Here is a 24,889-nt window from a genome sequence, read left to right as displayed (position 1 = left end):
ATCAATAGACCGCTACAGCATGCCACACACATCCATATTTGCGCAACATAAACACAAATTAAGTCTCCCACACGTTCAAGGCCCGACTCACTCACAAACCCCTGTCGAACAACTGCAGCCATACTCTTTGCTCAATTCATCCACACCAACATCAGCAGAACCTTCAAAACTATGCAGGAGACGCTGTGTAACCATTCTTATCATCTCTGTATGGTTAATATCGTTCACAGGAAGTTGATGCTCCTCAGACAGGTTTTTTTTTTCGTTCGTGGGATGTGGGCATCGCTGACTAGGCCAGCATTTATTGCCCATCCTTAATTGCCCTTGAGAAGGTGGTGGTGAGCTGCCTTCTAGTACTGCTGCAGTCCTGGGGGCGTAGGTACACCCACAGTGCTGTTCAGAAGGGAGTTCCAGGATTATGATCCAGCGACAGTGAAGGAATGGCGATATAGCTCCAAGTCAGGATGGTGTGTGACTTGGAGGGGAACTTGCAGTTGGTAGTGTTCCCATGCATCTGATGCCCTTGTCCTTCCAGGTGGTAGAAGTCTTGGGCTTGGAAGGTGCTGTCGAAGGATCCTTGGTGAGTTGCTGCAGTGTATCTTGTGGACAGTACACACTGCTGCCACTGTGCATCGGTGGTGGAGTGAGTGAATGTCGAAGGTGGTGGATGGGGTGCCAATCATGCAGGCTGCTATGTCCTGGATGGTGTCAAGCTTCTTGAGTGTTGTTGGAGCTGTAGCTATTCAGGCAAGGAGAGAGTATTCCATCACACTCCTGACTTGTGCCTTGGGGGAGACAGGAAGTGGGTTACTCGCCACATAATTCACAACCTCTGAGCTGCTCTTGTAGCCACAGTATTAATGTGGCTGGTCCAGCTCAGTTTCTGGCCAATGGTGACCCCCGGCTGTTGATAGTGGGGAATTCTGCGATGGTAATGCTGTTGAATGTCAAGAGATGATGGTTAGATTCTCTCCTGTTTGAAATGGTCATTGCCTGGTACATGTGTGGCATGAATGTTACTTGCCACTTCTCAGCCCAAGCCTGGTTGTTGTCCAGGTCTTGCTGCATATGGACATGGGCTGCTTCAGTATTTGAGGAGACGCGAATGGTGCTGAACATTGTGCAATCATCAAGGAACATCCCCATTTCTGTCCGAATGATTGAAGGAAGGCCATTGATGAAACAGCTGAAGATGGTTGGACCTAGAACACTCCCCTGAGGAACTCCTGCAGTGATGTCCTGGGACTCAGATGATTGACCTCCAACAACCACAACCATCTTCCTTTGTGCTAGATATGACTCCAACCAGCGGAGAGTTTTCCCCCGATTCCCATTGACTCCAGTTTTGCTAGGGCTCCTTGATGCCATACTCAGTCAGATGCTGCCTTGATGTCAACGGCAGTCACTCTCACCTCACCTCTGGCTTTCAACTCTTTTGTTCATGTTTGGACCAAGGCGGTAATGAGGTCAGGAGCTGAGTGGCCCTGGCGGAACCCAAACTGAGCATCACTGAGCAGGTTATTGTTGAGCAAGTGCCACTTGGTAGCACTGTCGACAACCCCTTCCATCAGTTTGCTGATGATCGGGAGCAGACTGATGGGGCAGTAATTGGCCGAGTTGAATTTGTCCTGCTTTTTGTGCACAGGACATACCTGGGCAAGTTTCCACATTGCCAGGTAGATGCCAGTGTTGTAGCTGTACAACAGCTTGGCTAGCAGTGCAGCTAGTTCTGGAGCACAGGTCTTCAGCACTATTGCCGGAATGTTGTCAGGGCCCATAGCCTTTGCAATATCCAGTGCCTTCAGCCGTTTATTGATACAACATGGAGTAAATCGGATTGGCTGAAGACTGGCATCTGTGATGCTCGGGACTTCAGGAGGAGGCCGAGATGGATCATTCACTCATCACTTCTGGCTGAAGATAGACGCAAATGCTTCAGCCTTCTCTTTTGCACTGATGTGCTGGGTATCCCCATCGCTGAGGATGGGGCTATTTGTGGAGCCTCCTCTTCCTGTCAGTTGTTTAATTGTCCACCATCATTCACGACTGGTTGTGGCAGGACTGCAGAGCTTAGATCTGATCTGTTGATTGTGGGATCACTTAGCTCTGTCTATCGCATGCTGCTTATGCTGTTTGGCACGCAGCTAGTCCTAGGTTGTAGCTTCACCAGGTTGACCTCATTTTTAGGTATGCCTGGTGCTGCTCCTGGCATACCCTCCATTACTCTTTGTTGAACCAGGGTTGGTCCCCCAGCTTGATGGTAATGGTAGAGTGGGGTGTATGCCAGGCCTTGAGATTATAGATTGTGGTTGAATACAATTCTGCTGCTGCTCATGGCCACAGCGCCTCATGGATGCCCAATTTTGAGTTGCTACATCTGTTCAAAATCTATCCCATTTAGCACTGTGATAGTGCCACACAACATGATGGAGGATATCCTCAACGTGAAGACGGGACTTTGTCTCCACAAGGACTGTGCGGTGGTCGCTACCACCAATACAGTCATGGACAGATGCATTTGCGGCAGGCAGATCGGTGAGGACGAGGTTAAGTATGTTTTTCCCTCATGTTGGTTCCCTCACCACCTATCGCAGATCCAGTCTAACAGCTATGTCCTTTAGGACTCAGCCAGCTTAGTCAGTAGTGGGGCTACCAGGCCAGCCTTGGTGATGGACATTGAAGTCCCCCACCCAGAGTACATTTTGTGCCCTTGCTTCATCCAATTGTGTTCAACACGGAGAAACACTGATTCATCAGCCAGCAAGGGGTGGTGGGGGTGCGGTCAGTGGTAATCAGCAAGAGGTTTCCTTGCCCATGTTTGACCTGATGCCATGAGGCGTCATGGGGTCCGGAGTCAATGTTGAGGACTCCCAGGGCAACTCCCTCCCAACTGTATACCACTGTGCCGCCACCTCTGCTGGGTCTGTCCTGCCGGTAGGACAGGACATAGCGATGGCAGTGCCTGCGACATTGTCTGCAAGGTATGATTCCATAAGAATGACTATGTCAGGCTGTTGTTTGACTCGTCTGTGGGACAGCTCTCCCAATTTTGGCACAAGCCCCCAGATGTTAATGAAGAGGACAGGGCTGGGTTTGCCATTGTCGTTTCCGGTGCCAGGGTTGATGCGGGTGGTCCGTCTGGTTTCATTCCTTCTATTAGCAGTTCCTTTGTAGCAGCTTGATATACCATTTCAGAGGGCATTGAAGAGTCAACCACATTGCTGTGGGTCCGGAGTCACACGTAGACCAGACGAGGTAAGAATAGCAGATTTCCTTCCCTAAAGGACATTAGTGAACCAGATGGGTTTTTACAACAATGATTTCATGGTCACTGTTAGATTATGTAAATAGTGAATGGTGCAAGGCTGAGGCAGACTCTGAATCAGCAGCTGAAAAAGAAAATCCAAACTGTGATAATCCCGATTCAAACTGGATCAGATTGCACATGTTATCTGTTCTAGTTTCCAACAGCACATTCAGACCAAAAACAATAAGAAACCACTCAGTGTCAAGAAAGTCCTCAGGACAGCAAAGAGTTGCTCACTTTCCAGTGAATACAAGCAGTACTCAGTGTTCAAGGTCCATTTAGACAAGCAATGGGACGATCGCAGTTAGGAAAGTACGTGCCGTACTACAAACCACTCTTACTGCACCGAATGTCATGTATCTCTCACTCTCACACACACACAAGCCCAGTTACCTAAGTCAATAATGACACTCTCCCCTTCAATCAGATTCAGAAGTGCAACTAATCCTTCACTGACTAGTGCCAACAAAGACAAAATTAAATGCTGAGGATCTGAAGTCAACGCTGAAAATGCTGGCAAGGCAGGTTAACGGGACCCTGGCAAAGAGGCCCATTGAAGATATTAATCTGCCACGTAAGTGCGGGCATCAAAACATGCACAAAATAAAATCTCTCCCCGTTTCTGTTATGCATCCACACAATATAAACACAACCTCCTGTTTTGTTGGCGAGGTGATGTAATTTAATAACTTGACGGTTCTTCCTTCTTTAAAAGTACGTATTAACAAATCCCGTCCACCTTGGTGACTGAACAACTGCCCTCTGTCATCATATCACAGAGTTCAGCACAAACTGGTCAACAAACCAGTCAACAGCAAAACTGTTGCTGTGCAACTGCATTGAGTAAACAAGGTCATTGATCACAACTACTGTGCTTTGAGCCGATAACAAAAGCAAGCAAGCAATCTGATTATCCTTGTACGAGCACACAATGTGCAACACTATATATTAGTCAATTACAGAGCACATAGGAACCCGAGCAGCTTGTGGAAATACAGCCCAATAAATGCACAGACATAGAAACACAGACACAGACATACACACACAAAGACATAGACAGACAGACATACACAAAGACAGAGTCACACAAACGCAGACACACAGACATAGACATACACAAAGACACAGACATACACAAAGACACAGACATACACAAAGACACAGACATACACAAAGACACAGACATACAGGCACAGGCAGACACAGAGGCAGACACACACACAGTCATAAAGACATACACACACACATAGACACACAAAGACAGACAGACACACACACAGAGGGGGGCACAGAGACAGAGACGGGCACAGAGACAGACATAGACACACAAAGACAGACATAGACACACAAAGACAGACATAGACACACACACGGAAATAGGCACAGACAGACAGATATAAACAGATAAATACAGAGACACGTACCCCAAATGGCCTCCTTCTGTGCTATAGTGACTCAATGACTATGACACACACTCAGACACACAGACTTTCAGTCCAGGCCGCTGACAACCAGTGACAGCAGATTAATCAGCCAGTCATTTTGCCCAATCCAAAATAAAATGATACATAAATAGAAACATGCAGAATTTACAACACGGAAACAGGCCATTTGGCCCAATCATTCTGTGTTTGCATCCATCCTCCATCATATAAGTTAATTACATTCACCCATCTTGTTCCCATATCCCATCCACTCCCTTCCCTTCATCCACCTCTTCAGTCTAATCTCAAATGTTGTCATAGCTTCTGCCTGAACAACTAATGCAGCCTCACTACTCTGTCTGAAGGAAGTTACAATCTCTTGGATTTAATCTTTATCTATGGCCTCCTCTTATAACAGCAAAAGATCTTGTTCAGCTTAGCTCATTAGGAAATCATAAGTTTCCCAACTCAAACAACAAGCTGGCAAAAGGATGTCACGTCTGCATCTACTCCCACCATTAGATAATTCTCGGTTAAAGTTATTTTAAACCACTCGAGGGCATCGTGTACACAAGCACACGTTCCAGTTATCTACCCGCTACTTGTTGTGTGGCCCAGCCACGTACCAGAGGACAGTGATCATTCTGGGTTAGCTGCTGTTTCCAGAAACAGATGGATGAAATTTGCCAACACCCAGCCAGTTCCACAAGCTGCCAGCATTAGGACAGGAGGATAGGACCTGAGGCAATCAAGCTTTTAAAAACATTCTTCCCACCATTCATCGTGAAGTTAGTAAAGCTTCTGGACACAAGTTTGTACACTGACTTCACGGGCTGGTCCCTCAGCTCCCCCCTCCACCACATTGCACAAAAGTAGATCAAAGAGCCAGGGCGAGGGTGGTGGGAAGGGGAGGGAGTCAACATCTTCCTTAAACTGACTGACCTGCAAAAACCTCAACATCTTCATAAGAGACAGTGGATTTAGCGGTCGGCCTCATACACAGTGCATAAGGAACAGAGCCAGGATGCTCTGACATGTCCAGGATGGGAAGAGACAAAATGCCAGTACTGACTGTCGCTTCTGATTCACTGGTGGTGGGATGAGTCTGACCAGCTCCGACTCATCACTGGAGAGATGGAAAGAGGCTTTCTTAGAATATTAAAGACTTATGCTAAAATATAAGGCCACCACACTTTCAACCATGTAACGCTAAACAGGAAAAGTGCAGCTGCTGCTTCTAATTATATTTTAGTCCAAACCTAGAACAGCCCATGAGTACAGTGGTGTCTAGGTTAGGTTACTGGTCTAGTAATCTAGAGGTCTGGAAGTAGTTCGCCAGCAAATGAGATCAAATCCCAGTGTGGCAGTTTGCAACTTGAATTTAGTTTCAAAAGCTGGTCTCAGTAAAAGTAACCAGGAAGCTGTCGGATGACACTCTCCCCTTCAATCAGATTCAGAAGTGCAACTAATCCGACAGCTTCCTGGTTACTTTTACTGAGACCAGCTTTTGAAACTAAATTCAAGTTGCAAACTGCCACATTGAGTGTGTGATGTCCTTTCGGAAAGAAAACCTGCCATTCCTACCCAGTATACATGACTCCAATCCCATACTAATGCGGTTGGCACTTATTTGCCTACTGTTGTGACCTATCGAGCCACTCAGCTGGCAGGAGCACTAGGGACAGGCAATAATGGCTGGCCTTGCCGATGACACCCATGTCACACAAAACATGACTTTATATTACTCCCTCCTGTTGAAGGAGAGGCCCATCCCCTTACCCTCCTCAGCTGCTGGTGCACAATCACTTCCCTTCCCATGTGAAGATATGGTGATATAAAACTAAAATAAAAACAGAAAGTGCTGGAAATACTCAGCAAGTCTGGCAGCATCTGTGGAGAGAGACAAAGAGTTAATAATTCAGATCAATGAAAGGTCACAGACCTGAAACGTTAACTCTGTTTCTTACGATCTTAGGCTTCAACATACTTTCCCACCCGCTCGCCATATCCCTCGATTCCCTGAGAGACCAAAAGTCTGTCTATCTCAGCCTTAAATATATTCAACAATGGCACACCCACAACCCTCTGGGGTAGAGTGTTCCAAAGATTCACAATCCTTCAAGTGAAGTAATTTCTCCTCATCTCAGTCCTAAATGATCGAACCCTTATCCTGAAACTGTGCCCTCTTGTTCTAGATTCTCCAGCAAGGGGAAACAATATCTGAGTATCTACCCTGTCAAGCCCCTTCATAATCTTGAATGTTTCAGTGAGATCACCGCCCATTCTTCTAAACTCCAGTGAGTAAAGACCCACATTATGCTCCACACGAGCCTCCTAACAGCTGACTTCATCACACCCTCTCAGCATATCCATCTATTCTGTTCTCTCTCACGTCCTTATATAGCTTTCACTTTAATGCAGCAAGCCAGAATATGATCACATTCTTACATGGGGCCTGAAGAGTTAAAATTTTAGAGTGCCATACTGTAGTCCAGTGGAACATGTGACATAATTTGCAGCTGCAATGCTGCAGCCAGTAAACTGAAATACTGTGATACTGTAATAACACAGGCATTCTGACTGAGGTTTGTGCTTGCTATCCTAGGGCCAAAGCTTCAACCTCAGTGACTGGAAATTGCTCCTTTTTGCTCACATTATCGCTCACATTTTCAGTGGGTCATAGTTTATTGAGTACTGACTGTGATACAGCAATATCCCACACAGTTCAAATGAATCAGTGCAAAAGCTCTCTGCCATGACCCGAAATGCACTCATTTCCTACTCCTGTTAAGATTGGGTGTTGACATGCCCCTCCGTGACTGGGAGGGGAGTCTTGATGTCAGTGCCTGAAGGTAAATCAGCTTCCAATTTTCCTCCTTTTTCCTGATGACACAGGTGATATCACCAATATGCCATGTGAAGACATCACTGCCACACTAACTGTCCCTTTAACGCTATTAGACAGCACTTTTTTACAAACCCCAGAATATCGAACATATGTATGACATGACACATGAAACAGACTGCCGTTTCCTGCCAATCCTGCTTCGTTGTTTAGCCTCACAGAGCTCTCCCAAAGTACAGCAGTGCTTACAATTCACCAACAGAAGTTCTTACAACATTCGCACCGTACAGAGCATTTTAAACACAGTGATTACCAAGCTTCACCAACTTACAATTTGATATTCTGTTCCCATCACAGCTGCAGATCAGGGACAGAGAAGGGGCGGTCCTGTCCTGTAAGTTCCCCCGAGCCGCACATTAACAACACAAGAGGCTGGCTCAGCCTGCAGGAGGGCCCCCTGGAAGCTGTTCTCCAGATACGATTGCGAGAATGCCACCCTTCAACTATCACAGCTGTCAGGTCAACATTGGTGGAGCACCCCCACCCCAACCCCAACCCCCCAACAACACCTCCTCCTCCCCTAGCAGGCAAGTGGCTCAGAACTCACAGAAAAAATACATGGACTTCCTTCCTCCCGAGACCTGAACTTGTTGCCATAGCGAAGTGCAGTCAGCTGGGGGGGGGGAGGAAGAAACAGTCAAAGCTCGAACCAAAACAGACCGCAAGAGCTCAACTCTTCACAGCCTGGATTTCAGAGTTTCTCTCCATTCTTGCTCGATCCAGATCTTTAAAGAATGCCTTCCGGAATTAGTTCTTGCGTCTGTCGCTACTCCACAATCAGGTCCCCACCAACTGCTCCCGGGGACAAAGGAAACACAGGAGCTGGGCGGTCAAAAACATAAATTTACCCTGTCAAAAGCTTTTGGGGAATATTTATCTCTGTGCCACACTACAGGGGAAGCTTTTCCCACCTGTTTGCTGATATCGAAGCTCTGGAAAGATCCAAGGACGTGGTCACCAGCAACTGGCACATTACCAGTTTGTAAACCTACCTGCTGGTTGATCTAACTTTAGACTTGTATTTCATTCTGGAATGTCCCTACGCGGGTAAAAATGAGAGACTCATTTTCAGTCACTAAATGAGCAACCCTGCCGTGTTTCTGGAGTACGTCAACATGAGCAAAGAAACGAAAAAGTGTCATGTCTCCACAAGCAACTGCCCTGCCCCCACCCTCCCTGATCCCCGTCCCACCACTGTGAGGCTGGACCCTGGCAAACAATCGGCTTTGCAATGCGGTTGGAAACCTCATCCATCCATGGAGTTAGCAGAAGCCACATGGTGCTGTGGGCTAATGCAAGATCAGTTTTAAAGGCAGCAGGCGACACATCCAACATTTGTTGGGTTCGGGCTGTGATCCCAAGCTCTTTTGGGAATCACAAGCTTCCAGGAAAGAGGGCTGGAGGACTCACACTGGTAGGACAAAAAGCCTGCTTACGATTTGGCACAGGGACACGCGGCACTATTTGAAACTGAGGTATTTCTTTCCATATTGAATATGTTTAAAACTATGTTTCGGAATCCAGATAAAATGCTTAGCAGCAATGTAATTAGCATAGGTTAACAAACAGGGACTCCATGGCCCTACATGTTCAGAGGGGTCATGGCATTTGTGCATCTTTCTGCCGTTTGTTGTTTGACTGGCATGTCATTCCTGTTGATGCATTCTAACTAATGGTCCTGCAATGACAGCACCGGGTCCCACTGGGAAGTCAACTTTATGAGGACAGGAGTTTGGGCAGGAAGCAGGGGGCCCCTGGGAGGGCTTTAATATTTAAACAGGGTCCAAGGAGGGACATGTTTAGAGAACTACAGTTAATATTTACAGGGGACCCCAGGAAGTCTTAATATTTACAGCTGGTCTTGCAGAAAATGCTATTATTTACTGAGGTGGGGAGCCTGGGGGAAGCTTTAGGAGACAGCAATGTTTACTGCAATCCCAGAGAATGGAATATTTATAGGGGGTGTGGGGTTGAAGGTCTCAAGGACTGCGTTGTTTACTGGGGCATGTGGGAAGGATATCGTTTACAGAGGGTCTTAGGGAAGGTAATAGTTACTTGGGCGGGGGCTTGGAGAAGGTACTGTTGACAAAGTGGACAGGAACAGTAATGTTTACGGAGGACTTTTTTTATTCTTTCATATGATGTGGGCATCGTCGGTAAGGCCAGCATTTGTTTCCCATCACTGAGTGGCTTGCTGGGCCATTTCAGAGGGCAGTTAAGAGTCAACCACATTGCTGTGGGTCCGGAGTCACATGTAGGCCAGACCAGGTAAGTATGGCAGATTTCCTTCCCATCAGTGAACCAGATGGGTTTTTCTGATAATTGATGATAGTTTCATGGCACCATTACTGAGACTAGATTTCAATTCCAGACTTTTATTAATTAATTGAATTTAAATGCCACCAGCTGCCGTGGTGGGATTGGAACCAGTGTCCCTGGGGCATCAGCCTGGGCCTCTGGATTACTTGTTCAGTGGCATTACCACTGTGCCACCACCTCCCCTTATAGATAATGTTAATGCAGGTCAGCTGGAGGATAAAATTTAGAGGGAGGGTTAGGGAAAGGATAGAGTTTAGAAGGAGGGTCAAAGATGGGTACAATTTGGAGCGGGGCACGGTGGGCCAGGGGTGGGTACACTGTAGCAGCGTCAGAGGGCAGGTACAGCTTTTCAGGAGTCGGGAGCACAAACAGCTTGAATGGGGTTGAGGGAGGGTATTGGTTTGAGGGGGTCAGGGAGACGGTACAGTTTAGTAGCTAGCGATCAGAGGTTGGATACAGCTTAGTAGGGATCGGGGGGCAGATCGAGTTTAGCTGGGATTAGGGGGCAGGTACAATTCAGCAGGGATCAGGGGCAAGTACAGTTCAGTGGGTTTGAGGGGCAGACACAGTTTAGCAGGGGTCATGGGGAAGATACAGTTTAGATAGGATAGGGGGGCAGGTACAGTTTAGCGGGGATTGGGGGGGCAGGTACAGTTTGGCGGGGACCGGGGGAGGGGCGGGTACAGTTTGGCGGGGGGGGGGCAGGTACAGTTTGGCAGGGATCGGGGGGGGACAGGTACAGTTTGGCGGGGGTCGGGGGGGGGCAGGTACAGTTTGGCGGGGGTCGGGGGGGGCAGGTACAGTTTGGCGGGGGTCGGGGGGGGCAGGTACAGTTTGGCGGGGGTCGGGGGGGCAGGTACAGTTTAGCGGGGATCGGTGGGGGGGGCGAGTACAGTTTGCCGGGGCTCGGGGGGGGGGGGGCTCGGGGGCAGGTACAGTTTGACTGGGATCGGGGGGGGGGGGGCGGCAGGTACAGTTTAGCGGGGATCGGGGGGGGGGTAGGTACAGTTTAGCGGGGATCGGGGGGGGGGGGTAGGTACAGTTTAGCGGGGATCGGGGGGGGCAGGTACAGTTTAGCGGGGATGGGGGGGGGGAGGTACAGTTTAGCGGGGATGGGGGGGGGGGAGGTACAGTTTAGCGGGGATGGGGGGGGGAGGTACAGTTTAGCGGGGATGGGGGGGGGGAGGTACAGTTTAGCGGGGATGGGGGGGGGAGGTACAGTTTAGCGGGGATGGGGGGGGGGAGGTACAGTTTAGCGGGGATGGGGGGGGGGAGGTACAGTTTAGCGGGGATGGGGGGGGGGGAGGTACAGTTTAGCGGGGATGGGGGGGGGGAGGTACAGTTTAGCGGGGATGGGGGGGGGGAGGTACAGTTTAGCGGGGATGGGGGGGGGGAGGTACAGTTTAGCGGGGATGGGGGGGGGAGGTACAGTTTAGCGGGGATGGGGGGGGGAGGTACAGTTTAGCGGGGATGGGGGGGGGGAGGTACAGTTTAGCGGGGATGGGGGGGGGAGGTACAGTTTAGCGGGGATGGGGGGGGGGGAGGTACAGTTTAGCGGGGATGGGGGGGGAGGTACAGTTTAGCGGGGATGGGGGGGGGGAGGTACAGTTTAGCGGGGATGAGGGGGGGTAGGTACAGTTTAGCGGGGATGGGGGGGTAGGTACAGTTTAGCGGGGATCGGGGGGGGCAGGTACAGTTTAGCGGGGAGCGGGAGAGGGGGGGGGCGGTACAGTGAAGTGTGAAGCCCCATATTGCCGATGAATCTGGGGATAGTTTAGTGGTTTGGGTGGGAGGGGTTGGATCGGGTTAGAAGCCCCCCCCCCCCCGCCACCATACACCCCTCTGAACCCCCTCAGCCACCCATCCGCCCTCCCGGGGAGCGGCTCTTACCTTGGCGGGGAGGAAGGAGCGGTGGGCGCTGCGGCGGTGCCGATCCGGATCCCGATACTTTGGCCGCGCGGTGGAGCCGAGCCGTGCCCGCTGCATACTCGGCTCAGGCCGCTGCCGCCATCCTGTCCGCCTCAGCCAGGGGGAGCGGGAGGGGGGGAGCGCCCGGCCAGGCCCAGCCCGGCCCGGCCTAACCTGACCTGACCTGACCTGACCCCGAGGCCCGGAGCCGCCTCAGCCGCACTGCCCGCTCCGCGGCCCCATGGCCGGCGGCTGCTAAAGCCTCAGAGTATCGCGGGCCCGCTCGACCGCCGCCACCGATCACAGCCTGAATCCATCAACATGTCTGGCCGAAGCTCAGCCTGCCTGAGGGAGGATCAGTGCGCCTGCGCACAGCGGCCAGGGGAAGGGGCGGGGCCAAGGGCAGAGGCGGGGCACGGGGCGGGTGCGGGCCAGCGGGAGAAGGGCGGGGCCAAAGCGGGAGGGGCGGAGCCGGAGCTGCGCATGCGGGGAGGAGGCGGGGTCAGCGAGACAGGGTCCGGGGCCCGGGGGGGCGGGGCCAGAGGGGGTGGAGCGGAACCAGAACGGGAAGGGCGGGGCCGGAGCGAAGATGAGGGGAGGAGTCACAGAGTCAGAGTTCTGCAGCACAGAAACAGGCCCTTTGGCCCATCGTGTCCTTGCTGGCCATCAAGCACCTATCTATTCTAAAATAAAAGCAAAATACTGCGGATGCTGGAAATCTGAAATAAAAACAAGAAATGCTGGAACCACTCAGCAGGTCTGGCAGCATCTGTGGAAAAAGAAGCAGAGTTACCATTTTGGGTCAGTGACCCTTCTTCGGAACTGACATATATTTAAAATGTCACAGGTTATAAGCAAGTGAGGTGGGGGTGGGGCAAGAGATAACAAAGGAGAAGGTGCCGATTGGACAAGGCCACATAGCTGACCAAAAGGTCATGGAGCAAAGGCAAACAATATGTTAAGGGTGTGTTGAAAGACAAAGCATTAGTACAGAATAGGTGTTAACGGACTGAATATTGAACAGCAGCAAGTGCAAACATTTAAAAAAAAACAGTGGGTAAGCAAACTGATGAAATGAAGCAAGATGAAATGAAATAAATGCAAAAAAAGGTTGTAAAAAATGTAAAAAAGAAAAAATGAAAAGAGAAAAAACAACTAAAGATGAAAGTAAAATGGGGGGCTGTCATGCTCTGAAATTATTGAACTCAATGTTCAGTCGGGCAGGCTGTAGTGTGCCTAATCGGTAGATGAGATGCTGTTCCTCGAGCTTGCGTTGATGTTCACTGGAACACTGCAGTAATCCCAGGACAGAGATGTGAGCATGAGAGCAGGGGGCAGTGTTGAAATGGCAAACAACCGGAAGCTCAGGGTCCTGCTTGCGGACTGAGCGGAGCTGTTCCGCAAAGCGGTCACCCTGTCTGCGCTTGGTCTCCCCAGTGTAGAGGAGACCACATTGTGAGCAGCGAATACAGTATACTACATTGCTTCCAATTTCCACCCTTCTCTCACCTTTACATGGTTCATCTCTGACACTTCCCTTCCCTTCCTCAACTTCTCTGTCTCCATCTCTGGGGATAGGTTGTCTACTAATATCCATTATAAGCCCACCGACTCCCACAGCTACCTCGACTACACTTCTTCACACCCTACCTCCTGTAAGGACTCCATTCCATTCTCCCAGTTTCTCCGTCTTTGACGCATCTGCTCTGATGATGCAACCTTCCATGACAGTGCTTCTGGTATGACCTTTTTCCTCAACCGAGGATTCCCCCCCACTGTTGTTGACAGGGCCCTCAACCGTGTCCGGCCCATTTCCCGTACCTCTGCCTTCAACCCTTCCCCTCCCTCCCAGAACCGTGACAGGGTTCCCCTTGTCCTCACTTTCCACCCCACCAGCCTCCATATCCAAAGGATCATCCTCCGCCATTTCCGCCACCTCCAGCGTGATGCCACTAGCAAACGCATCTTCCCCTCCCTTCCCCTGTCAGCATTCCGAAGGGATCGTTCCCTCCGCGACACCCTGGTCCACTCCTCCATTACCCCCACCACCTCGTCCCCACCCCATGGCACCTTCCCCTGCAATCGCAGGAGGTGTAATACCTGCTCATTTACCTCCTCTCTCTTCACTATCCCAGGCCCCAAACACTCCTTTCAGGTGAAGCAGCGATTTACTTGTACTTCTTTCAATGTAGTATACTGTATTCGCTGCTCACAATGTGGTCTCCTCTACATTGGGGAGACCAAGCGCAGACTGGGTGACCGTTTTGCGGAACACCTCCGCTCGGGCCGCAAGCAGGACCCTGAGCTTCCGGTTGCTTGCCATTTCAACACTCCCCTCTGCTCTCATGCTCACATCTCTGTCCTGGGATTGCTGCAGTGTTCCAGTGAACATCAATGCAAGCTCGAGGAACAGCATCTCATCTACCGATTAGGCACACTACAGCCTGCCGGACTGAACATTGAGTTCAATAATTTCAGAGCATGACAGTCCCCCATTTTACTTTCATTTTTAGTTGTTTTTTCTCTTTTCTTTTTGCTTCTTTTTTTCTTTTTTACATTTTTTACAACCTTTTTTTGCATTTATTTCATTTCATCTTGCTTCATTTCATCAGTTTGCTTACCCACTGTTTTTTTTTAAATGTTTGCACTTGCTGCTGTTCAATATTCAGCCCGTTAACACCTATTCTGTACTAATGCTTTGTCTTTCAACACACCATTAACATATTGTTTGCCTTTGCTCCATGACCTTTTGGTCAGCTATGTGGCCTTGTCCAATCTGCACCTTCTCCTTTGTTATCTCTTGCCCCACCCCCACCTCACTTGCTTATACCCTGTGACATTTTTAATATTTGTCAGTTCCGAAGAAGGGTCACTGACCTATCTATTCTCATCCCATTTTCCAGTACTTGGCCTGTAGCCTTGTATACTATTGCATGTCAAGTGCTCATCTAAATACTTCTTAAATGTCTGAGGGTTCCTGCCTCTACCACTTCTTCAGGCAGTGTGTTCCAGATTCCAACCATCCTCTGGGTAAAATTTTTTTCCTCAATTCCCCTCTAAAACTCCTGCCCCTTACCTTAAATCTATGCCCCCTGGTTATTGACCCCTCTGCTAAGGGAAAAACCTCCTATCAACCCTATCTATGCCCCTCCTAATTTTGTATACCTCAATCAGATCCCCCCTCAGCCTTCTCTGCTCTAAGGAAAACAACCCTAGCCTTTTCAGTCTCTATTCATAGCTGAAATGCTCCAGCCCAGGCAACATCCTGGTGAATCACCTCTGCACCCTCTCCAGAGCAATCACATCCTTCCTATAGTGTGGTGACCAGAACTGTACACAGTACTCCAGTTGTACTCTGTACTCCAGGAGGTGGAGTCTTATGCAGAGGGGTGTGGTCCAAGTGTTGGGCATGAAGCCAGTGGTGGGGAGGTGGTGCTGGAGGAATACTAGAGGGGAAGCATTGGAAAGGGTTGAAAGTAGAGATTATAGAGGAAAATTGGGAGGGAACAAGGATGAGGAGGGAAATGACATAAGAACATAAGAAATAGCAGCAGTAGCCCATACGGCCGGTTGAGACTACTTCACCATTCAATACGATCTTGGGCTTCAACTCCCGCCCACCCCATATCCCTTGATTTCCTGAGAGACCAAAAATCTGTCTATCTCAGCCTTAAATATATTGAATGATGGTGCATCCACAATCCTCTGGAATAGAGAATTCCAAAGATCCCTTTGAGTGAAGAAATTTCTCCTCATCTCAGTCCTAAATGATCAGCCCCACGCTGAAACTGTGCCCCTGCGTTCTAGATTCCCCAGTCAGAGAAACAAGACTCTGAATAATCTTGAAAGTTTCAATGAGATCATCTCTCAACTTTATTAACTCCAGAGAATATAGACCCAATTTACCCAGTCTCTCATGATAGGAACCAAAATGAGGAGGGGAAAGTGGGTAGTAAAGAAAAGGTGAAGGGAAGGGGAGAAAGGAAAAGTGGGGAAAGGGGAAAAAGGGGGGCATAAAAAGAGAGGGGAAGGGGAATGAAAGGGAGTGAAAAAAGATATCAGCAAATGGACAGGTCAATGAGGAGGGGAGAGAAGAAGAAAGTGGAGGAGAAATGTGGAGAATAGGAAATGACGTGGGCAGGGTAAATGGGGATATAAAAGGGGAGGAGACAGGAAAGAGGAGAAGGGAGAGGAGGAGATGGGGTGAGAGGATGAGTGGAAGGAGGAGAGGAAGGAATTTGCAAGAGGACAGGGGAACAGTAGAGAAGAGGGGAGGAGAAAGAGGAGGGTGATGTTAGGGGAAGAAAGGGAATGGAATGTGGTGATGGGAGTAGGAAGGAGAGAGGAGGGGAGAAGGTGAAGGAAAGGAGGGGAGAAGAAATGGAGGGAGGAACATGAGGGGCAAGGGAAAGATAAGAAGTAGAGGGGTGAAGGAGAAAGTGAGAAGCAAGGGGCAGGTGCAGTTTAGCAGCCCAATTGGTCCATGCCTGTGTCCATTTTATACCATCAAATCTCTAGGCCATAGTTTCTATTTCATTCTGTTTCCATGCTGAATGAACAGTTGATGCAGTGAGAAACTGGCTCTGTCACCCATATCCTAGATGCACAGTGATCTTCATCCATTTGAACCAAAAATTGTTGAGCAAGACCAGAACAGGTGGGGGCGGGGGGGGGAGGTGCATGACCCTAACATTACAGCTAAGCCATTCAGGGGTGACGTTAGGAAGCACTTCTTCACAGAAAGGGTATTGGAAATCTGGAACTCTCTCCCCCAAAAAGCCATTGAGGCTGGAGGGTCAATTGAAAATTTCAAAACTGAGATTGATAGATTTTTGTTCGGCAAAGGTATTAAATGTTGCGGGAGAAAAGGCGGTTAGATGGAGTTAAGATACAGAACAGCCATGATATTGAATGGCTGAATGGCCTCCTCATTTTCCTATGTTCCTATGTTATATCCAATTAAATATTGGGAAGACTGAAGCCATTGCTTTTGGTCCCTGCTCCAAATTTCGTTCCCGAGCTACTGACTCAATCCCTTTCCCTGGCAACAGTCTGAAATTAAGCCAGTCTGTTTGCAGGCTGGTGTCACATTTAACTGAGCTTCCGACCTCATATTCATGCCAACACTAAGGCCTCCTATTTGCACCTCCATAACATCACTCGATTTGCCCCTGTCTCAGCACATCTCCTGCTGAAACTCTCATTCATGCCTTCGTGACGTCACGACTTGACTATTCCAGTGCACTCCTGGTTGTTCTCCCACACTCTGTAAACATGAGGTCATCCAAAACTCTGCTGCCCTTGCCTTAACTCACAGCAAATCCTGTTCCCCTAACATCCCTGTGCTCGCTGATCTACATCGGCTCCTGGTCCAGCAACCTCTTGATTATTAAAATTTCATCTTTGTTTTCAATTCTCTCCATGGCCTCGGTCATCCCTATCTCCTCCAGCCCCACAACCCTCCGAGATCTCTGTGCTCCTCCAATTCGTGCATCGTATACACCCCGATTTTAATTGCTCCACCATTGGAGAATATGCCTTCAGTTGCCTAGGCCCCAAGCTCTGAAATTCCTTCTCTCCAACTCTCTGCCCCGCCATCTCGCTTTCCTCCTTTAAGGCACTTCTTAAAACTTATCCCTTTGACCAAACTTTTGATCATGTCACCTAATATCTCATTTTGTGGCTCGGTGTCACATATTTCTTAAAAGGTGTGAAACGTGTAAGTGTTGATGTTCGGTTGATGTACATGTTGGGGGTGCTTGTACAAGGAACGCAGAATGTTAGCATGCAGGTACAGCAAGTAATTAGGAAGGCAAATGACATGTTGGCCTTTATTTCAAGGGGATTGGAGTACAGGAATAAGAAAGTCTTGCTACAGTTGTACAGAGTTTTGGTGAGACCACATCTGGAATACTGTGTGCAGTTTTGGTCTCTACATTTAAGAAAGGATATACTTGCATTGGAGGCAGTGCAGCGAAGGTTCACTAAATTGGTCCCTGGGATGAGGGGGTTGTTCTTTGATGAAAGGCTGAGTAAATTGGGCCTAAACGCTCTGGAGTTTAGAAAAATGAGAGGCGATCGCATTGAAACATATAAGATTCTAAAGGGGCTGGATAGGGTAGACACTGAGAGATTGTTTCCGCTGGTCGAGGAGTCTGAAACACAGAGACACAGTCTCAGGATAAGGGACCGATGATTGAGGACTGAGATGAGGAGAAATTACTTCACTCAAAGGGTTGTAAATCTTTGGAATTCTCTTTCCCAGAGGGTTGTGGATGCTCCATCATTGAATACATTTAAGCCTGGGATAGACAGATTTTTGGTCTCTCAGGGAATCAAGGGATATGGTGAGCCAGCGGGAAAGTGGAATTGAAGCCCAAGGTCAGCCATGATTGTTTTGAATGGCGGAGCAGGCTCGATGGGCCATATGGTCTACTCCTGCTCCTATTTCTTATGTTCTTGTGGTGTCATGTTTTGTTTTATAATGTTCCTGTAAAGCACCTTGGGACGTTTTATTACATATAAGGCACTAAATAAATATAAGTTGTTGTTGTTGTTCTTGTATGTTCCATCAAGGCTAAAGGCTTGCCAAGAACAAGTATGCAGATGGTTTCTGGGAAATCCTGCAACAAGTACTGTTATAAAATATAATATAAACAGGGATAATTTAAATGAAGAATAGTTGAATAAACATATCAGTACTGAGTACCATAGTCACCATAGTAAATTACAGGATGAACCAGCGAAAAGGTTTATCACTGTTGTGAATTAAATAAAATTCTAAAGTACAAATAAGAAATTTAGCTCCTAAAACTGCTATTTGCCAATTATAATTTTAAAATGCTTCCTCATGTGCATATTTTCTTTCTACCTCTTCCTTTGAAGGAAAATTTGCATACTTTCATCATCTTTTATTAAAATGGACTCCAGATTGTTCTGAAAAAGCGTATGCATTAAATATGTTTTGGGAATACTAAATATAGTCCCAACTCCGATTAATTTAATTTTGCAAAGAAGTATAGGAAGATTATGAAAGGGTTTGATAGAATAAGTGTGGAGAAGATGGGCTGAATTTTATAAAAATGGTGGTCCGCCCGCGTGGAGCCGCTGTGATATAATACACGGAGGCTCATTTAAATAACCAGACAGCTTACCCCCGATGATGTGGAGGGGGCGGGTGATCTGTCCCCGGCAACGGAGTCCAGCACCACTGCGCAGGTGCCATTTCCAGAGGGTTTTCAGCCCTTACAATTCATTTTAAATTTTAAAGACACATTGGTTAAGATTTTATTAAAAATTATTAAATAAGTGTTCCCAAACCCTCTCCTACCCCCCGCAATAACCTTACATTTCATTCCTTGCACACTCCCCACCCCCCAAAATACTTACCTTGTGCTACCGACTTCCCCCCCCCCCAAAGTTAATAAACTATGAACTTTATCCCTTCCCGCCACCCCCCAACCAATAGCAAACGTTTAACCCCGGTCCCCCCACCCCCCTGCCCTGAAAACTTGCCTGCTCCCCCCTCCCAACCCGTGTTCCACTTTGGAGGCACGGGAGGTCCGGCAACTGACTGGAATATCGGAGCAGGACTGCCAGCGGCAGCAGGTAGGGCATTAATTCAATCATTACCAGGCATTAACATATTTTAATTATGTTACCGTCGCTGATCGGCGGGAGGACTGCCACGAGACTTCGCTGCCACTGGCAATAATGGGCCAGCCTTCCCAGCATCGAGGCCCGTGGCGTGCCTTTCCTGGAGACATTTTCCGGGACCCCCGCCACAACTCCCGACATCAGGAGCCTGCTAAAATCCAGTTCGATGTTTCCACTTGTGAGGGAGTCCAAAACTAGAGACCATAAATATAAGATGGTCACGACTCAATGCAGGGACATGGGGCAAGAGTGGGGGAGTGGAACTAAAGGCCGGCTACCCAACCCGAACCTGACGGGACCCGACGACATGTGTCGGGTTCGGGTCAGGTCGGGTCGCTCTTCCGGGTCCGGCTTTCGGGCTCGGGTCGGGTCGGGTCAGGCCGGGTCGGGTCAGGCTGGGTCTGGGTCGGACACACACAGTAAGTATTACATTTTGCTCTGCTGGGAAGTTGAGTTTAGTAAGTGTCAAAAGTTGAAAAGCCAACCTGAGCTGGGAGTCCGGGACGTCAAGGAGGGAAACTCTGAGTCTGCGCAGTGAGCAAATGAGCGTCTCTATGATGTCATCACGCTCATACTGCAGCTTCCTGCAGATTTGGAATCGGAAGGTAGGTAAAGTGAACATTCCAGTGGTCGGATCGGGCTTGGGTCGGGCGTAGGAAAAAATGGAGGGACTTGGGCCGGGTCAGGCTCGGTTCCAATGTGGTTCTGTCAGTTTCAGGTCGTTTTTTTTTTCCTGACGTGAATAGGGCTTTCATTGGGACTAACTGGATTGCCTTTCAAAAGAGCCAGTGCAGACTCGATGGGCCAAATGGCCTCCTTCTCTACTGCTATGATGCTATGATTGCCACAGCCCATACTTCCTCAATTTTCATTACCTTTCAAAAGTCAGTTGATAAGGTACCACATAATAGACTTGGTACCAAAACTGAAACCCTTAGGATTAAAGGTGCAGTGGCTATCTAGCTGAAAAATTGGCTCAGAGCCAAAAAGTGAGGAGTATTGGTGAACGGTCGCTTTTCAGATTGAAAGGAAGTATACGGTGGTGTTCCCCAGGGGACTGTGTTGGGACCACTCCTCTTTTGAATGACCTGGTTTTGGGTATACAGGGTCAATTTCAAAGTTTGCAGATGACAGGAAACTTGGAAATCTTAATAAACGGTGAGAAGGATGTTAACAGACAGACTGGTGAAATAGGTAGGCACATGGTAGCAGCAATTTAACGCAGAGAAGTAAGAAATTATTAATTTTGGTAGGAAAGATGAGGAAAGGCATTATTAACTAAATGGTACAATTTACAACATTTGCAGGATCAGAGACACCTGGAAGTTCATGTGCTCAAATATTGAGAGGTGGCGAGAAAGGTTGGGAAGGCTGTTAAAAAAACATACAGGATCCTCCGCTTTAGAAAAAGAGGCATAGAGTAACAAAAGCAAGGAAGAAAATCATTGGTTAGGCCCAGCTCGATTATTGTGTCCAATTCTAAGCAACACACTTTGGCAAGAATGTCAATGACTTAGAGAAGGTGCAGAGGAGATTGACTAGAATGGTACCAGGGATCTGAAACTTCAGTTATGTGAAGAGACTGGAGAAGCTGGGAGTGTTCTCTATAGAACAGAGAAAGTTAAGAAGAGATTTGGTAAAGATGTTCAAAAATCAAAAAGCGTATCAAAAGAATAAGAGAGGTGGAACTATTTCGAGGATCAGAAGCATTGGTATCGAGAGGACACAGATTTAGGGTAATTGGCAGAAGAACCAGAGGCAGGCTGATGAGAATTGTATTTATGCAGAGAGTCATTGTGATCTGAAATGCACTGTCTGAAAACCTGGTGGAAGCAGATTCAATAATAACTTTCAGAAGGGATTTGGGTAAATATTTGAAAATAAAAAATCTGCAGGGCCCTGGAGAAAGAGAAGAGAAGTAGCACTAATTGGATAGAACCATAAAACCATAGAAAAGTTGAAAAATTATGGTACAGAAGGAGGCCATTCAGCCCATCGTGTCTGCACCGGCTGAAAAAACTAGCCGCCCAATCTAATCCCACCTTCCAGCACCTGGTCCGTAGCCTTGCAGGTTACAGCACTTCAGGTGCATGTCCAAATACCTTTCAAATTATTTGAGGGTTTCTGCCTCCACCACCATTCCTGGCAGCGAATTCCAGACACCCACCACCCTCTGGGTGAAAAAACTTTTCCTCATGTCCTCTCTAATCCTTCTACCAATCACTTTAAATCTGTGCCCTCTGGTAATTGACCTTTCCGCTAGGGGAAACAGGTCCTTCCTGTCTATTCTATCTAGGCCCCTCATAATTTTGTACACCTCAATTAAATCACCCCTCAGCCTCCTCTGTTCTAAGGAAGACAACCCTAGCTGATCCAATCTTGCCTCATAGTCTCTTTCAAAGAGACAGTGCAGGCACGATGGGCCGAATGGCCCCCTTCTAGGTTGTAACATTCTATAATTCGTTCATTCAGTAAAATCTGATAGGCAATACAGGAGGAACTCCTTTACCCAAAGAAAGAATTGTATTTATAAAGTGTCTTTCATGACCTCATGACCAAAACACTTTATAAACCAGCAGAGAACTTTTAAAGTGTAGTCACTGTTGTAATGTAGGAAACATGGCAGCCAATTTTCACACAGCAAGGATCCACAAACAGCGAATGATGATGACCAGATTATATGTTTTACTGGTGTCGATTGAGGGATAAATATTTGCCAGGGCACCGGGAAAAACTCCTCCCTCCACACTTCTTCGAAATTATGGATCTTTTGCGACCGGCTGACCTGAAAGACCGGGCTTCAGTCTAACGTCTGATGCAAAAGATGACAACTCTGGGAGTGTCAACCTGGATCATGTGCTCTGGTCTCTGGAGAGGGAGTTCAGCCCACATCCCACAGACGGAGGCAAGAGAATGGATAAGGTAGTATTGGAGGTCACTATTGGGAGTGATCCTGGCATAACCCTAGCTCTGTGTCTGCTGGAAAATCTGCCCTTCTGGCTGCTTTAATAAGATTTATTTTTAATTTTAAACAGTCAGCATTTTTTACACATCCTAGAAAGTACGTGACCGGAATTAGGCCTTGTGAATCAGTGTCCTCTGCAAATGACCAGCCTTACAGTCAGTTATAAGCATTTACTAAATTACTTCACTAATATTAATTTACCTGAGGCAAGATTCTTGAAATATCTGGGAGGATTAAAGGAGTTAACAACAAAGATGTCTAGCTTAGTGATTAGGTTAATAAACCAAAAGATTTTTAAAAAAACTTTCATTGCTTCTGGGGTTCTTCATGCAATGGTAAATAATTGTTGCTTCCTCCTCAACAGACTTGTAGAGAATTGATCTTTCATGTGAAGACCTGTTACTCATTATTTTCCTCTTGTAATAATAGCATCATGTAAATCTGGTCTGTTCTCCGGTAATGTTATCCTGACTAGGCTTGATAAAGGAACGCACAGACACACCCAAACCCAAGGGTGGCATAAAGTTCACAAGCAGGTTTGGATGTTTCTGAGTTCGATATCTCTAGGTTAGATGGGCATTATCTCATCACCTTTTGTGGGACCTTGCTATGTGAAGATTGTCTGCCACCTTTCTCTTCAAAATAATGACTTCATTTCAGAAGTAATTCTTGGCTGTGAAGCACTTTGAGACATCCTGAAGTTATGAAAGGCGCTATAGAAATGCAAGTTATTTCTTTAACTGGGGTTCAGCTGTAATGGAATATATTATAAATATGAAATGAAAAAAGGCTGCTTCCACATGATATGTTGACTAGCATAATTATGGATTCCAGCATGTGGATTGGCCGCTTTTATCTGATTATCAAAATGAAATATGGGAAATATAATCTTGGCATAATTATGCTAAGAGTAAGCCAGGCACAGATTGGAAGGTTTCCCCATGAATATCAATCTAATATTTTAATATGTGTTATTAGCCAACCCTGACTGTTACAAGTGATATTCCTTTCGTCCTGACCAGGCTGGAGCAATTGCTCAGAGTATTTGATTGCTGAAGCATAAAATGTCTCATTTTTCTCAACTATTGAATTCCTGTCAAATCTGGCAGAATGCGTTGATAGCAAGAGGTGACCTGTGTGCACTTCAGGGCAAAATGTTTCTGAAAGGAACAAACCTTTCACTTGATTCAGGTAACAGAAAGTGAATAGAAAGTCTGGTTCAAAAATAGTTTAGGGTTTTCAATTCTGATTCACTCAACAAAAAAGTTCTCTCATTGGAGGTACACTTAAGTGAAATCAACTGTACCTCACTCATGTGAAAATCATCTGGTAATTATATTTGACTCACTGATGTGCTCGGGGATAAACTACATGAAGAGCATTGTGTAAGCTATAATCAGGAAATTAAGTCTGTCTTTAACATTGCTAGGCATTCACAGTGCGACTTTAGGATAAGTGTGAGGTAAAGCTGCTTTGGACTGACGCTGCAGTTGTAGTGTAGATACAGCTTAAAAGGATTAGGAAGCAAAACATTTCAATCTTTCTGCTTGCCTGATTGTCAGTAATGGAATGTCGACTTTTCCAATTTGCTCACCCACCACTGCTGTGCTCACTGACATACATTGGCTCCTGGTTCACCAACACATCATTTAAAGTTCTCATCCTTGTGCTCAAACAGTGATTATGTTATCAAACTTCATTCTTTCTAGCTTGAGTGTCAGCTGTGGCTCAGTTGGTAGTTCCCTTGCCTCTAAGTCGTCATAAAGTTATGGGTTCAAGTCCCACTGGAGCACAGAGGGAAAAATAAAGTCAAGCTGACACTCCACTGCAGAACTGAGGGAGTGTTACACTGTCAGAGATAGGATGAGATTTTAAATGGCCAACAGGGGTCTTGGCATCTGGGAAAAAATTGATGCTGAGAACACTGCATCAACACCTCTGTGGGAGACCTGCTGAATCAAGTGCCAATTAGGCACTTAACTGGCAGTGAGCTTTCAATGGGATCAAGGATCCTGGTGATGGACTGGCAGCTCTTCAGCTGAGCAGTGCCACCACAGAGGTGGTTGCTGCTGCCGGTGGAGCACCTACCCAAGGCCCAGGTGTGGCCCCTGGACTCAGAGTGGGAGGGGTCTTGCAGGGAAGAGGAGGTTGGTGGCAGGAGGGTGGCTCTCAGTGGGCACCCCCCTTCCTGATGCTGGTCCCTTGTTCAGGCACTAAGTGCCTTTTAACAAGGGGACCCCGCCCCCCCAACCCCCACTCCCCCCGCCCCCTCCCTCCCCCCCCCCAGAAGCAGGCCACATAGTTTTTCATGCCGTGCTCCCCATGCGCCGACAGACCTGCCCACCACTTGGCTAATTGCGGTGGCAGCGAGCTGCAGTCCTTAATTGGGCGTTAATTGCCCACCT

At 47.7% G+C, this 24,889-nt stretch overlaps 1 protein-coding gene across 5 annotated transcripts in view; it reads right to left on the bottom strand.

Annotated features, from left to right (window-relative positions):
- Positions 1 to 12,233, bottom strand: part of hipk3a (homeodomain interacting protein kinase 3a) — a 259,278-nt gene extending 247,045 nt beyond the window's left edge. For 3 of the 5 annotated variants that reach the window (XM_068046630.1, XM_068046632.1, XM_068046633.1), the window contains exon 1: positions 11,846 to 12,233. The gene's annotated coding sequence lies outside the window, so the exon portion shown is untranslated. Of the gene's footprint in view, positions 1 to 7,907; positions 8,051 to 11,845 lie in introns of those variants that run through there. The other 2 variants (XM_068046631.1, XM_068046634.1) reach the window with 1 other exon arrangement.
- Positions 12,234 to 24,889: the final 12,656 nt, after the last annotated feature.

Source organism: Heterodontus francisci, chromosome 14, assembly GCF_036365525.1.
Source record: "Heterodontus francisci isolate sHetFra1 chromosome 14, sHetFra1.hap1, whole genome shotgun sequence".
Taxonomy (NCBI): Eukaryota; Metazoa; Chordata; class Chondrichthyes; order Heterodontiformes; family Heterodontidae; genus Heterodontus; species Heterodontus francisci.
The sequence above is the reverse complement of the archived record's forward strand: the minus strand, read 5'-3'. Positions and strand labels throughout refer to the sequence as shown.